Source organism: Gymnoscopelus braueri (assembly GCF_963280865.1).
Source record: "Gymnoscopelus braueri genome assembly, chromosome: 12".
Classification (NCBI taxonomy): domain Eukaryota; kingdom Metazoa; phylum Chordata; class Actinopteri; order Myctophiformes; family Myctophidae; genus Gymnoscopelus; species Gymnoscopelus braueri.
The window spans coordinates 41,769,511-41,784,553 of record NC_137614.1 but is presented as its reverse complement, the minus strand read 5'-3'; the positions used below and the strand labels follow the sequence as shown (position 1 = coordinate 41,784,553).

The 15,043-nt window shown below is 47.1% G+C and overlaps 1 pseudogene across 1 annotated transcript in view; it reads right to left on the bottom strand.

Annotated features, from left to right (window-relative positions):
- LOC308096586 (P2Y purinoceptor 13-like) overlaps positions 1–9,910 on the bottom strand; it is a 52,672-nt pseudogene extending 42,762 nt beyond the window's left edge. Inside the window, exon 1 of the transcript XR_013935132.1 lies at positions 9,839–9,910. The product of XR_013935132.1 is annotated as a P2Y purinoceptor 13-like (transcript). The remainder of the gene's footprint in view (positions 1–9,838) is intronic.
- Between the last annotated feature and the right edge of the window lie 5,133 nt (positions 9,911–15,043).

The window sequence follows — 15,043 nt, the reverse complement described above, 5'->3', positions numbered from 1 at the left end:
GTTGTGCCATTTTTGGCGGCCTTGCAAACTGGGAAGATACTCCCTGATGAATCTAGCCCAGAAATGGTCCGCCAGGATCTGGCTGTGTCGCCAGCGGCGTCGACTGAGGATCTCAGTTTCAGGGTAGACTACCTGGGGCAAGGAGCCATCTGGCCGCCCCAGTAGCAGGTGGTTAGGAGTCACAGGATCGGGGTCAGCAACGTTGGAGGGTACATAGCCCAAGGGCTTTGCGTTAAGTATACCCTCGACCTCTATTAAGACAGTCCTTAGGACCTCCTCTGTCACAGGCTGTGCGCCCACTGTGGTATACAGGGCTGTCTTAACGGATCGTATTTCCCTCTCCCAGGTCCCGCCAAAGTGGGGCGCTCCTGGGGGGTTGAATCGAAAGGCTATCTTCTTCTTGGCAAGAAGCTGCTGCCAGTCGTGAGACATCTCGGCGAAAGCGGTCTGTAGCTCTCTCTCTGCTCCCCGGAAATTGGTGCCCTGGTCAGAGAGTAACTCTGCGGGCGTCCCTCGGCGGGCAATGAATCTCCTCAAAGCCATAAGGAAGGAGTCAACGTCGATGTGGGTCAGGATGTCTAGATGCACAGCCCTGGTTGTCAGACATTTGAAAATGATCCCCCATCTTTTTTCACAGCGTCTCCCGATTTTGACCTGGAAGGGCCCAAAGCAGTCCATCCCTGTTGAATAGAAGGCCGGCTTAAAGAGTCGTAGACGAGCGACTGGCAGGTCGGCCATTTTGGGGACTGTAGGTCTGGCTTTCTATCGTCGGCAGTCAGCACATGTGTGCTGGAAGCGACGAATGGCTTCTCGTCCCCTCAGAATCCAAAAAACCCGGCGGATTTCTGCGAAAACCCGCTCCGGTCCGGGGTGGCATAGACGGCTGTCATAATCCTGAATCAGGAGCTTAGTGACTGGATGACTTGGATCCATAACTATGGGGTGCATGGTGGACTGCTCCAGATCCTGTGCCCGGCGCAGTCTCCCCCCAACTCGGATGAGCTCACCCGCCTCGTCCAGCTCTGGGGACACGGTGAGTAGCCTGCTGTTAGAGGAAACAGACTTTCCTGCTTTGAGAAGACGCAACTCATCTGTAAAGGTTTCTTGCTGTGCCCGTTTAAGGATGAGATACTCTGCCTTGCGGTAGTCGTCGGCAGTTGGATTCCTCCCTGGTCCTCCTGGCCCAGACACCTCTTGCGCCGTAGCATCCAGAAGCTCCTTCCAGGTGTGATACAAGCTCTCACTTGCTGCAGGGGAGTTGGCTACTGCTGTGGTTGTACCGCAGAAGGTGGCCTTGCGTAGCTCAGAGGCATCCTCTTCTGCATTGGAGATTGGCTTAGTGGGCCAATTGTCTGAGCTTTGGAGGAGGAATGATGGTCCATGGCTCCATCTGTTGGGCTCAGCTAGGTCCATCAGGGTCTTGCCCCGTGTGATGTCGTCCGCCGGGTTGTTTGCGGAATTGACATATCGCCATGAATGCGGTTCTGTTAGCTCCTGGATCTCGGATACCCGGGTGCCGACGAAAACCTTGAAACGACATGACTCAGACTGTAGCCACATCAACACAGTCATTGAGTCGGTCCAAAGGGTGGTGCTGTCAATCTTCAAGGTGAGCTCTTTCTCTAGAAGCTTCGCCAGCTGGGCTCCAGTCACTGCAGCGCAGAGCTCCAATCGGGGTATAGAAAGCTGTCTCTTAGGAGCCACTCTAGAACGAGCCAGAAGGAAGGACAGGACAATTTTACCGTGGCTGTCTTCAGTTCTGAGGTATGCAACTGACCCGTAAGCCTGCTCTGATGCATCACAGAACACATGTATCTGTCTAGTAACACTGGAGATGTCGACCTCATCAGGGACATAGGACCGGGGCAGGGTGATGCGAGGCAGGATCTGCAGCTCCTCTTCCCATTCCTTCCAGGACTGCAGCAACTCCTGGGGGAGGAGTGGGTCATCCCAATCTCGCTGCTTGTCCCAGAGCTGTCGAAGCAACATTTTTGCCCGGGTGGTGTATGGCATGATGTATCCAAGGGGGTCATACTGGGACGCTAGCACCTTGTATACATTCCTCATTGTTAACACTTCGTAGTCAACTGGTCGATGCTTATAGCCCAGGGTATCGCTCGGGGCATGCCAACTGAGTCCAAGAGCAGATTCGTGGGAGGTTGACTTCTCTTGAGCTATCCATAGCTCACTACTGCTGGACCTGGCCTCACTTGGTAAGTGACGGATGGTGCTTGGATCGTTGCTCGCCCATTGACGAAGGTCAAATCCTCCCGAGAGCAGTAGCGTCCGTAACTTATCGACCAGGTTCTTGGCCTCCTCCGGAGTCGGCAGGCTCTGAAGGCAGTTGTCGACGTAGAAGCACTGTTCTACCGATAATCGCACATCTTCGTCAGGACTGCTATGGTCTAAGACATGGCGTTGCAGTGCAAAGGTGGCACAGCATGGGCTACATGTAGTGCCAAATGGAAGCACTTGCCACTCATAAATATCCGGAGGCTGTTCTCTTTTGAGGTCACGCCACACAAACCTCAGCAGCGGTCTATCTTGGGGAAGCAGGCGGACCTGGTGGAACATCCCCTTGATGTCTCCACTGATGGCGATGGCATGTTCACGGAACCGCAGCAATACTCCTAACAGGGAGGCACCAAGGGTTGGACCGGGAAGCAGGCATGCATTCAGATTGAGACCCCGGTACTCATGGGAACAGTTGAATACAATGCGGTTCTTATTGTTGTGGCTCACCATATGATGGGGGATGAACCACGACTCCCCTTCTGGAGTGGGTGCCTCCGGATTCAACTTAGCCACCGCACCGGCCTGGATCAGCTTGTGGATCTCCTCACAGTAGGCTGAGGCAAGGTCAGGGTCTTTACTGAGACGTCTCTCTGTGCTTCGCAGGTTGGGCATAACCGACTCTTGTGAGGCCTGGAAGAAGGGCATGTCTTTGCAGCGCAGGAGTGGGGTTGCATAGCGGAAGACTCCGTCTACCTCCACCCGTGTGGTTTTAGTGTCCAACATGTCCAAAGCTGCTTTGTCTTGCCTAGAGCGGGTCACAACCTTCTCTGTCCTATAGGGGAGGACATCTGCCTGCCAGAGCTTCTCAACGTTGCTCAGTAGTTCAGGGGTTTGGGGCAGTAGGGTGGTGAACAGGCACTGCTGTGGGCGGATATGCCACCCCATCAACTTCGTAGGACCCTGAAGAGTCCAACCCAGTCTGGTTTTAACTGCGGCTGGCCCACCTGGCGGTCCCAGCCTTACTGGCTCGATGGGCGTAACGAGGTGAGGCTGGTCAGTCCCAATGAGTAAGAGAGGTCTGGCATGCTCAAAGGACTGTAACGGGAGGCCAACCAAGTGGTTGTACTGTTTCTGTAAACTCTTAACAGGGTATGAGTGGTCAGCTAGCCCCAGGCGTTCTGCTGTAAAGGCACCCCTGATGGTGAAGCGACTCTTGCTGTTAGAGGCAGGGGAGATGTGGAATGAAACTGATGCACCCTGCAGGGTTTCGATATCCTGCCGGATGGTCCTCAGGTCTAAGTTTTCTGGGGTTCCATGCAAACCGAGCTTCCTTGCAGCTACTGAAAGGAGTATGGTGCGCTCCGAACCATCGTCCAGGAGGGCGTACGTGTCCAAACTTTTGTCTCCAGAGTGCAAGGTCACTCTGACAATTTTCAACAAAACTCTGTTGCGGTCAGGTGGACGGTCCAGATAAAGCACGTCAGTGGTGGTGCTGACCAGACCAGACCAGACATCTTCATTAGGTTCTTCCTTGGGTTCTCTGGTGTTCACCTCGTGCAAGACTTCCAGATGCTTACCTTGGCAAATGCCACAGGGTTTCTTGAGGTCACACTGTGCTGCCTCCCACAGCGCCAACATTTCCTTTGGGCCCTGATCCATTCAGACACCTGGTCCTTAGACAGTGCCTTAATGGCAGAGCACTGGCTCAGATAATGCTGATTATTATCGCAATAAGGGCAATAGGGTTTTCCCTTGCTGCGCTGGTTAGCAGGGCCACATTGTGAATTTGTGGGTTGTGCCTGCTCCCTAGATCCGTGTAGGATGGTGGTGGCTCTCTGCTTCTGGAAGCCTGACTTCTCTGTAGTGTTAAAGGACTGTCCATCATAATCACGACACCAGGCCTCGTATTGCAGCCACTCTGAGAAGTCTAACAGCGTGTGAACAGCACTTGGGTTACGGAACATGGCACGTCTGAAATCTGCTCTCTGCTCAGGTGGTAACTTGCTCAGGAGGCGAGCTACATGGGACCCGCAATGTAGCTCTGCTTCGCCGTCTGGACCCAGGGTCCTAAGCATGCCCACTAAGGACCGGACCTGAAGGGCAAACTTCTCAAAGGCGACATTGTCCCCACGACGAAGGTCTGGTGAGTCCATAACACTAGCAATCCTGTGCAGAGCAATTTGGTGGGGCTGACCATATTTCTCGTTCAGAGCCGCCATGGTGTCTGAGTAAGGGGTGGGAGAATTTAAATATGAGTCTGCAACAAGTCGGGCCTCCTCAAGCTTGAGGTGATCAACCAATATTTGGTATTTAAATAACTCAGTCCCTTCCGGGGGTAGCAGGTTTGCTAGAGCCATCTTTAGCCGTGCAAATTCACTGGGGTCTCTGTGACTGAAGTGGGGAATGGTTGGCCTTGGCCCTCTGTAGGCTGGCTCGACATTAGCTATGAAGCCATTGGGAGATTGAAGGACAGGTGAACCAGCCTGCCTCAACCGCTGAGGCTCGTAGGCTGTTGCAGAGGTCGTTGGCTGCGTAGCGGCTGGCTGAGTATACGGCACACTGTGGGGGCGTGTTGCAGGCTGAGGAGATGCCTGAGTATACGGCACACTGTATGCACGTGTCGCAAGCCAAGAAGGCTGAGTATACGGGACACTGTAGGGGCGCGTTGCAGCCGAAAACCTGGGTGGAGGAAGTGACTCGGACCGTCCTACATTCAGTGACTCCAGTTTCACATGTGGCGTCTGCGGGTGAGGGTCCCTACGAGGTAGCAAACCCTGTCTCTTGATGGCTGGTGGTTCTCTGCTCTGGTGAGGAACCACATTGGCTTGGTCCTTTACGACCCGAAGCTCAGTCATCAACTTCTCCAGTATGTCTAATACTGGTTCCACGGGTGTTGGAGGTTGTCTCACCTCTTCTGCATTCGGCCATGGAGATGGGTCCTGCCAGTCTTCCTCATTATCCTCCATTAGTTCCACGTCTGGAGGTGGAGGTGGCCACTCTGTGGGAGGTAGGTGTTGGGCGGCAGGTTGCTGGGGTGGAAGCGACTGTGGCTGTGTTTGGGGAGCTGACCCTGCCTGCTCCAACTCTGCAGGAGGTAGGTGTTGGGCGGCAGGTTGCTGGGGTGGTTCGGTGTTGTGGGCGGACACCATGAACCTCTTCATCTCCTCTTTAAACTGTCGAAGCTCTGCCAACTCTGCCTGCATCGCTCTGTGAGATTGATGTAACCTGCCATTCTCCCTGTGAATCTCCTCCATCTCTGATAGGTATTGCACTGGACGTCGTCTAGGCCTCCAGTGCTGCTCGAAGGGAGTGGAGTGTTCCACATAATCCTCCAGGGGCTCTTGCTGCCGACGGTAGGCTAGCTGTGGGTCAGGGCGAGACTCCATTTGACTGGTAATGGTTTCCTCCTGAGAATAGCCCCACTTATCTAAAGTAACATCCCATCTGTGGCTGGTGTCTGAAGGGTCATGTGTATAGGTGGGGGGTGTCATCCTGGCAGCTCCCTCTGGACTCGGGTACCACACCTCTTCGGGCCCCGATCTATACTGTGTTGAACTAGGGACAATTGGGGCAGGTCTCCTTCGGTTGACATGGCCTACCTCATAGTCCTCAAATCTAAGAGGTGGCTGGGTCAGCCGCCTTGATCGGACTATTGGTTCTGTATCCTCTTCATGGTGGTCCATAATGGGGCAGGGGTAAGTGCCACTATCCGGCTCGAGGGACCAAATTGTAGCTGAGGGTTAATGAAAGGACTGTATATGGGGGAGATTTGGCACTCGCCCCTGTTTGTCGGTTAGAACAAATGGACACAGGACCACCACCTTGGTATAGTTGACTTCCACTTTACTGACTTTAGTGACAGTAGAATAATATGACAGTCTGACAGTATGGTCTGGAATACAAAACCAAAAACACACACGTTCATATTCATGAAAAGCAACACTGTACCAAACTAACAAATTAGCACAAAGAACAGAAGCACAAACCTACAACATAAAGTACTCACTTATCAGGAATGACACATACTGCACAGAGACGTCTGCTCTGGAGGCAAACAAACTAGACTGACACTCTGGGTCATGCTAACCTGAACACAATAAATGATAATTGGAGTAGGCTGGCTTCAATATCCAACTGCCCAATAAGGCCCTCCTGTCTGTTAAGGAACTGGCATGATACACAATTAACTGGAAGTAAGAACACCTTAATCATTAGTAATCATTATTGGCAACACCTGCATGGCCTTTCTTACACTGCCTCTCTACCAAGGGCCTAGCTTCCTGCTTTGAAATTGACTCGAATAAGGAAGAGAGTTCAAGTGACAGTTCTGGCCGGTAGTTTCTCTGTTTTACCCCTGCTGGTGTCAGAAAGAATTTATCTCAACGAAACGGATGGGTTTTTGACGAACTTTAGACTTGATTTTCTTATCTTAATAAACATTGTCATAAATACTATATAAATATGCTTCCAGTCGTCGCTAGTTTAAAGTCTCCTTTCAATCATCATGTTATGCGTTTTGGTAAATTATGGTCCCATATATTTTAAATTGACGATAAAGTAGGCTATGCTCTAGGAGGGGCGGGATGATTTGATTGACAAGCTACACAACCAATAGCATTCATTCCCCGCCCCCGCTCTTGATTGACAAGCTACCCAACCAATACTGGTCTGGTGGCATTCTGCTGGATATGACGTGATATTGAAAGATGGCGGATTTGAAATTCCTGAACAATCGGCTTCATTTACGGTCTGTAGAAACCAATGGCTTCGCTTCGTCCATTCTTTTTATACAGTCTATGCTCTCTACCCACTAAGCTACGGCCGCCCCAAAGGACAATTTGATAAACAGTACTTCCAGTAACTACAGGCTTCTATAAACTGTAAACATAGCTCAAATTAATTTGGTGCAAATGTGTGTGCATGTCTGTGTGTAGGGGACACAGGGAAACTGTCCAAACCTTCCCTAAAACACCCGGGACAACGCTCCATGCGTCCCAACTGTGGAACAAACTCCCCCATTGCAGTTAGAACAACAGACTCACTCCCAATTTTCCGCCGTAATCTGAAGACACCTCTTCGGACTCCACTTTAGACCCTAGCCTTGACGACCATGTACAGATAATTATTTGTTTTACTGTTTAGACTGACGCTAGGCTCTTGGTTGACCTATGATCCTTATTACTGAGGCACTACACTGTCTCTATGCATTTGATGTATGTGTTTACCTTGCTTATTGTAAATCGCTCTGGATTAAGAGCGTCTGCTAAATGCCTAAATTGTAAATTGTACAGTAGGTCTGTTTTGCAAACCATACAGTATGGTACTGCACAGGCTTATGAAACAGCTTTTTTCACTTTATGGGAGAAAACTGAAGACAAAAGTATGACTTATAGTTACAGAAGCGGTACATTTTATCAATAACTTCATGTCATGGGTGAACTGGAAACAAAAGTCAGCCTGGGAATATTAGTTAAAGCGGCCCTGTGTAATTAAAGATAGTAGTGAAGTAGTGAAAGTAGTGAAAGTAGTGAAAGCTCATCTGTCAATCAAATAAATAAATAAAACAAATTAAAGGGCCCCAGCATGATAATCTATAGGGCAAGACCCCTACGGTCTGTTTTACAAACGTATTAATAACTTATAAATAACGTACAATAACTTATACATTATTGTTCCATGGCTTATGGAACTATCTCATATTTTGACACTACTTGCCTTTTTTTATGTTATGGGAACTGATTACAAAAAGATGAAATAAGAGAGAAGTGAGCAGTTACAGAAGTGGTCAATTTCATCATAAAAATGTGTGGACCAGTAGATCATCACACTAGATATACTGTAAATGGTGGTACGTAGACGTTGGCATGGCTGGTACAGTATCAATAGTCCAGCAAATGTGTTGCAAATATTCAGATGTATTTGTGACAAACACTAAAACTGCAGGCTGGAAGCAAATGTATGAACATTTTCCACAGAAAAATATAATACGTTCATATTATTTTTATGATTATTATTGTATGACAAATGGACTGCATGTCTGTCTGGCCATTCAAATGTACTTTATAATGTAACAGTATAACTGCAACAACAGTGTAACATGTGTAACATGCAGTGTAACCTGCGTAGCAGGTAGTGTAACCTGTAATCTGTGTGGCATGGAGTGTAACCTGGGGGTTATGGCACGTCGGAAATAATGGGCTGTCTGAATAATGACATGGCACCGTCAGCACTCGCTATGCAACACTTTTAATAACACAAAGCAGAAGAAGGAAATGTACATTATTCAAGTCACGCTCAAAAGTGTGGACTTGGTACCGCAGTAGGTTCTGCTGACAGGCTTTTTAATGGGTTAAACTGTAAACATGCTTAGGGCTTATCAATAAATCATTAGCATTCATTTTTGTAACTTTGGGTCTATATTGTTTAACTTATCTGTTTTCAAAATGTTGTACTTTTTGTGACTATCAAACAAAAGGGAGGAGGGGCACAGTATTGATGAGGTGCTGCTGACCTTGGTGAGTAAATATGAAAATAAAGAAAGAGGCCGCACACTCGTAGCCACGATGCAGGATTTATTTGGAAACCAACGTTTTGACCACGCAAGGTTTTCTTCTGCAGGTAATGAAGTAGACCATGCGTGGTCGAGTGACATGACATTGCCACGCCCTCTTTTAATCCTATCCTATCCTATCCTATAATATATTAAGGAAACCTCTGTCAGTCAATCAGTCAGTCTGTCTGTTCTGCATGTTTCTCCTCAGTGGGTTGAGCAATTGATCTGAAATTGCACACAGGCAATTGGCCATTAGCATATACAGACAGTGATGTGGCCCGTTTTTCACTTTCCCCAAATTAAAGCTGTTTATTAATGTTTTTGTGTAAACACCAGAGATTCAAAGTTTGGGCTATGGGATCTGTTGTCTGCATACAGTATAGTTTGGCTGTGCACATTGCGGTGTATTACGTGTGGATTTTACAGTTTCTCTGTGTAAAAATCTGTCTATGACTTTTTGCGATATCTTGCTAAAATATATCTATGAAGGAGGCCTGAGAGTATTACTGTGGAGCAAGGCCCTGGCTAAACAGTTCTCCTTTAATAACAATTAAACCCAGAAACTGCTTGCATGGCAAGCAGGGAACGCAAATCTGAATGGCATGAATACAATAAATGGCAGTGTAGTTTTCACATGAGTAAATGTAACTTTCAAGTCAGTTCTAGCAATTTTTTCATTTGGTAGTATGGGTCTGGGAAAATGTAGTTTCTGAGATTTCATTTCCTGCATCCTGATGATTGTTTTAAACCACTTTCACCCTTATAATGTTTTTAATTGTTCAAAAATGTTTTAAAATGTTCTAACATTTTCAAAAAATACAGTATATCAACAAGCTCACATCATGTCACGTTCCAACACAATGTATATTGTCATTGCAATATTCAACAATGTTATTGCTTATTGCATTATATATTGTGCAGTCCTACAACATTACCACCTTCTAGATGGCCTAAAATACCTAACATTGACGGTATCATTTAAATACCCAATAGCCAATATTCAATCAGCTTGAATGCCAAATAACAGGTTTTATATTAAACTAGACTTACAATGTGTGGTCTCTGGAGCTATTGTGTGGCTGTGTTGTCACAATCCCAATGAGTCTGCCAGTCTTCTGGGCTTCCTGATCCAACTGTCAGCTGAGATGTTTGTTGTGCTCTGTGGGTGTTCAACTGCCTTTTTTCAATTTTTTTCGTTGACGTTCATAGTGACAGAACACTATGCAACCGAAAAAAAAAGAAGTCTCGCTAGACGAGATTGAAATCTCGAGATTTCAATCTCGTCTAGCGAGACTTCTGTTTTTTTTGCATAGTGTTCTGTTCAATATATTTTTGCTAATTTTTTTACAGTCAAATTAAAATCATCATACTGAGCTACCCAAAGGATCACAATTATTATTGTGTATTGTTTGTTTGTGAGTTTTGTTTTTACATAACAAAATATTTTTTTTTCACATGCACCTGTTTCATAATGTCTCCCAGCCCACCACAATTACAGTTCTTAATTTGATCCTTTTGTCCATTAGATATGCATGGGGGACAGATATTTCAATGCCATTTTTGAAGTACATATATGAGAAAAAAAAATATCTCAATCTGTTCAAAATCTTAAAGGTCAAATTTTAAACATTTTGTTTCAATGTTGGTATTGTAGTCATGCTTAAAGAGTAGGGTTTTGTGCACGGTGGTGCAGGGGTAAATATCTATTTGGCATATCACTTAATTGTTATAAATATTGCCATGCTTACAGGGAATGAAAACATTGAAATAGAGCCTTGAAACCATAGTTCTCACCAGTCTTCAAAGAAGATCTCAAACCCCCAAAGGTTTGTCCACCCCTGTTCTAGAGTATACAGGTCCATGAGCTGTGTGGGCAACCAGAAAGGATAGCGAAACTAAATATTTAGCCTTTAGTGAGCAGAAGTGATTGTTGAGACTATCTAAGCATGGGGGGCTCTCATGACAATCTTAATGAGCCTTCGGGGGCCCTTATTGCTCTGGGCCCCAGGTAGTTGCCTACTTTGACAGTTCATAAAATGTACTGTACTAGAAGTTTGGCCCGCCCACGCAGCGCCCACTTGGCAGCGCAGATCACTGGCGTAGCATCATGAGGGCCAGTGGGGCCATGGCCCGGTTAGTGAAGCCCCTGCGTGCCAATCAGGCGGGCCAAAAAAAACTCAGGGGGTCCGCGGACCTCCCCTCCCCTTAGGGGTCCCTGGAGACCCTTGGGGGTCCCTGGGACCTACAGACACGGCGAAGGAAAACTGTGAAGCCACAGCCACGCATGCAAGATGTTGCACATGAACTCTGCAGCCACACTGAGGCGCTCCAACACAAACACTCTGACATTAAGCTTCACACAACAAACATCAGCACCACACACAACATTCACCACACTAACGTGACAAGCACGTTAGCGTTAGCTACATGCTAACGCTGCATGCTAAAGGCTCATGTTAAGCACCCTTGGGAAGTAAGCAGTGAAATACAACGATCGCTATCACAGTAGTGGACATAAACATGCGTTACATTAGTAGGAGGCTGCAGTGACCTCAAAGTGTTGACAATATGAATGACAGGGCGATTTATTAGAGACATGACGGTGATTGTGCTATCCAGCTGGGGTCGGTGCGTCCGACTGTAATGGCGGCAGCGAGCTATGTGAGGCAGTACTTGATGCTGTTGTCTGGAGACTGGCCTAAGCATGACACGACCAATGAGAGTAAGCGCTTAGGTTGTTGCTAAGATACAGTGTCTGGCACAAAGCGTCTCTGCCCCATAGCTTGTAGATCTCGCACACATGATTGGCGTAGCCTGCGTTGCCAGGTCTGCCTTTTGTATAAGCGATTTTGGGCGTATTTGGGCGCGCTTTTGGGGCTCGTTTGCATAGACCACGGCAGCGCTTGTTTCTCGCCCGTTTCACGGATGTGGCAAGGAAGGTGTTGGGTTGCACGGTAAACGGTGCGAAAGTGATTCCCCGTCCGCTGTGGTCGTAATGTGGTGAGTAGAATTAATTATGTTCCGAGGAGGAAAATGTGTAGTGAGCAATGAGAAGTACCGTACGCCACCCGTAAATTTAGCGCGCACGTTGTGGCTAGTGCTGTGGGGACATTATGTTGTTGTGTTTAGTCCAAATCAATGGAGTGGGTATGGCGTCAGCGGTGAGAGGTCCAAATGAATGGAGTGGGTGTGGCGTCAGCGGCGAGAGGTAACAATCCAATTGTAAAGATAGATATGTGGGGTCTTTTTGGTTCAGCTTCTGAAATGCAGGATAGCATTATAGCAGCATAGAAGAAGAGCGATGCATCGGGAACACATTGAGTCTCAAACAAGGGTCCAAGTCAACATGTTCTAATTTATTGAAAGACAAGCAGTCACATATATACATTGACAGAATTAGTGTTGGACAGCCCACGAGGTGATCTCGTATGGGCGTAGCTATTACACAGATAATAAATTATGCCTATATGTGTAAGTGGAGTGAAGTACAAAAGTTCATCAGATGAGATAAGCGAAGACATCGGCAGGGCCCCTTTGCCACATCCTGGTTTGTCAGACAGCTGTGCTGATGGGTGGGTGTGCTGTGGTTCGCAGAGAACATCGGCAGGCTTTCCACCACGGTGCAAATGGCCCCCCGATTTACAGGAGGGCTTGTAGATGACCATAAGACATCCACAAATCCTGCAGACAACTGTTACCTCTGAAAACATTGCAAACATTTCTAGACTAGCTGTAACCACGAAACATTAGAGTGACAAGGGGACAGGAAATACGTTTAAGAGGCACTGCACCTCGGCACTTCCATCCAGGACAGGTTGCACCCCTAACACAAAGAAAACCAATTACTTTTTCATTATGTCAGTGATGTGAAACGGGTCACTGACATAAAACGGGTGGTGCAGGGGTAAATATCTATTTGGCGTATCACTTAATTATTATAAATATTGCCATGCTTACAGGGAATGAATACATTGAAACAGAGCCTTGAAACCAAACCTATGTAGTTCTCACCAGTCTTAGAAGAAGATCTCATACCCCCAAAGGTTTGTCCACCCCTGTTCTAGAGTATACAGGTCCATGAGCTGTGGGCAACCAGAAAGGATAGCGAAACTAAATATTTAGCCTTTAGTGAGCATAAGTGATTGTTGAGACTATCTGAGCATGGGGGGCTCTATATGACAATCTTGAAAGAGCCTTCGGGGGCCCTTATTGCTCTGGGTCCCAGGTAGTTGCCTACTTTGACAGTTCATAAAATGTAGGTGTGGGGCCTTTTTGGTTCAGCTTCTGAAAATGCAGGGTCAGGCTCTGGAACAGTGGGTCTGGGCCCGGCAGGGCCGTTCAGGAATCCAGCACTTGGGGGGCAGAATGAATTGGCATAGTAACTAAATAAGGAGAAAAATGGGCAGTAGGAAATTGGCTAATCTAAGAAATGAACAAATGTAAATAAAGTGTCTTTTAATGGTTCTCACCCCACCATAACTCAACATACAAGCCTGAGTTGCTCTAAAGTTTACAAACAATACAAATGCAAGCAAACCTTTCATGACTTATTTAAAAAATAGCTTGTCCAAATGCATAGGCCAGTAAAATAAAAGCCACCTTTAAATCGGTTTAGGGTCTAGCAAAGCGTGAAACAATTCATCCAAGTTCACACACGGCATTACACACATGTAGCAGTAACTATGTCAGATCACACTGATGGAGCTCAGTATTGTGTGGCATGAGCCATATGAACCTCTGAAGCAATGCCAATACGGATCAATGTGATTTGCAGTTTACACATCCGGTCTATTGCAGATATGAAAACGGCCTGTATACAGTAGGTGGCCAGTGACTTTGACCAGTTTCACTTTCAAAACCTTTGCATCATAGATGCATGTCACACAAACAGAATGCGATGCTTTTTGCTGATATAACAAGTTTTTTCATATAAAGTCTTGTGACATGCATGATGCAAAGGTTTTGAAGGTGAAACTGGTCAAAGTCACTAGCCACCTACTGTACATACATGTATGTGTGTGTGTGGCTGTGTATGCAATGAAATGACCAGATATGGTAGGCGGTCTATTAGACCAGATCGGAACACTGAACAGTAAATAGAAACCAGGCTTTCCACAGTAGTGAAAGCCTGGTGACACAAGGTTAAGTTTAACAGCCTTTCCTGTCACACGTTGTGACTGCGTTGAACATCTGTGTCCGTCGTGAGGGTTTGCGGCTGAGTGTGGTTGTCAGATTTCTCCGAAACGTCTTGCACAGGAAGATGTAGATGAGTGGGTCTAGACACACGTTCATGGTCGACAGCCACTTGGTGGTCTCATAGACGATGTAGATGGTGTTCCGTGCTCTGCAGTGGTTTGCTGTGTTTCGGGTTTGGTTCATTATGTAGGGAACAAGGACAAGTGGAATGGGGCAAAGCAGATGAAAAACACTGCCACCACAACAAAGACTTTTGCTTTGGTTCTGCGACCGGTCACTTCAGAGCTGCTCCTGGAGGCTGTGTATGACTCATACACCTTCCTGCTGATGAAGGTGTAGCAGAACAGCATCAGAACCAGTATGACCCAGAACACCACCTGGACACAATACATCAGTAGAAAGCACAACAAAGCATTCACTTGAAGTTGGCTGTTATAGCGCCACCATGAGGTTGACTTGAAATGTTTCATGCTGCTTAGACAGACAGACAGACAGACAGACAGACAGACAGACAGACAGACAGACAGACAGACAGACAGACAGACAGACAGACAGACAGCCTCACTGACAGTCTCACGGACAGACTTGTGAACAGACTCATGTGGACGAAAACAATGATGGGGATAATAAATACTACATTGGGTTGGTCATGACTAAATTTAACTGTTAAAATATGATGAAAATGTGATATACTATTTTCTATGTTAGACAGTTACAGTGAAAAGTTAATGTATTACCTGAAAAACTAATTGGGCTGCCTTATACCAGCGCAGACCAACCTCACTCCACAGGTCGATGCACTTCAGTTTGCCTCCAGAGAGTTGCGGTGGCTTGTCAGCCAGGATGACGTCTGGCAGCCCTAGAGATGACATCACCACCCAAACAGCTGCACTCAGCACCTGACCAACCCTGACCTTCTGCACAGCATATCTCCCAAATGGCCAGACTATCTTCAGGTAGCGGTCCAGACTGATGAGTGCCAGAAAAAGTATGCCGATGTACATGGAGACGTAGAACAGAGGGGCTGAGTATCGACAGTAGAAGACACGCAGGCGCAAG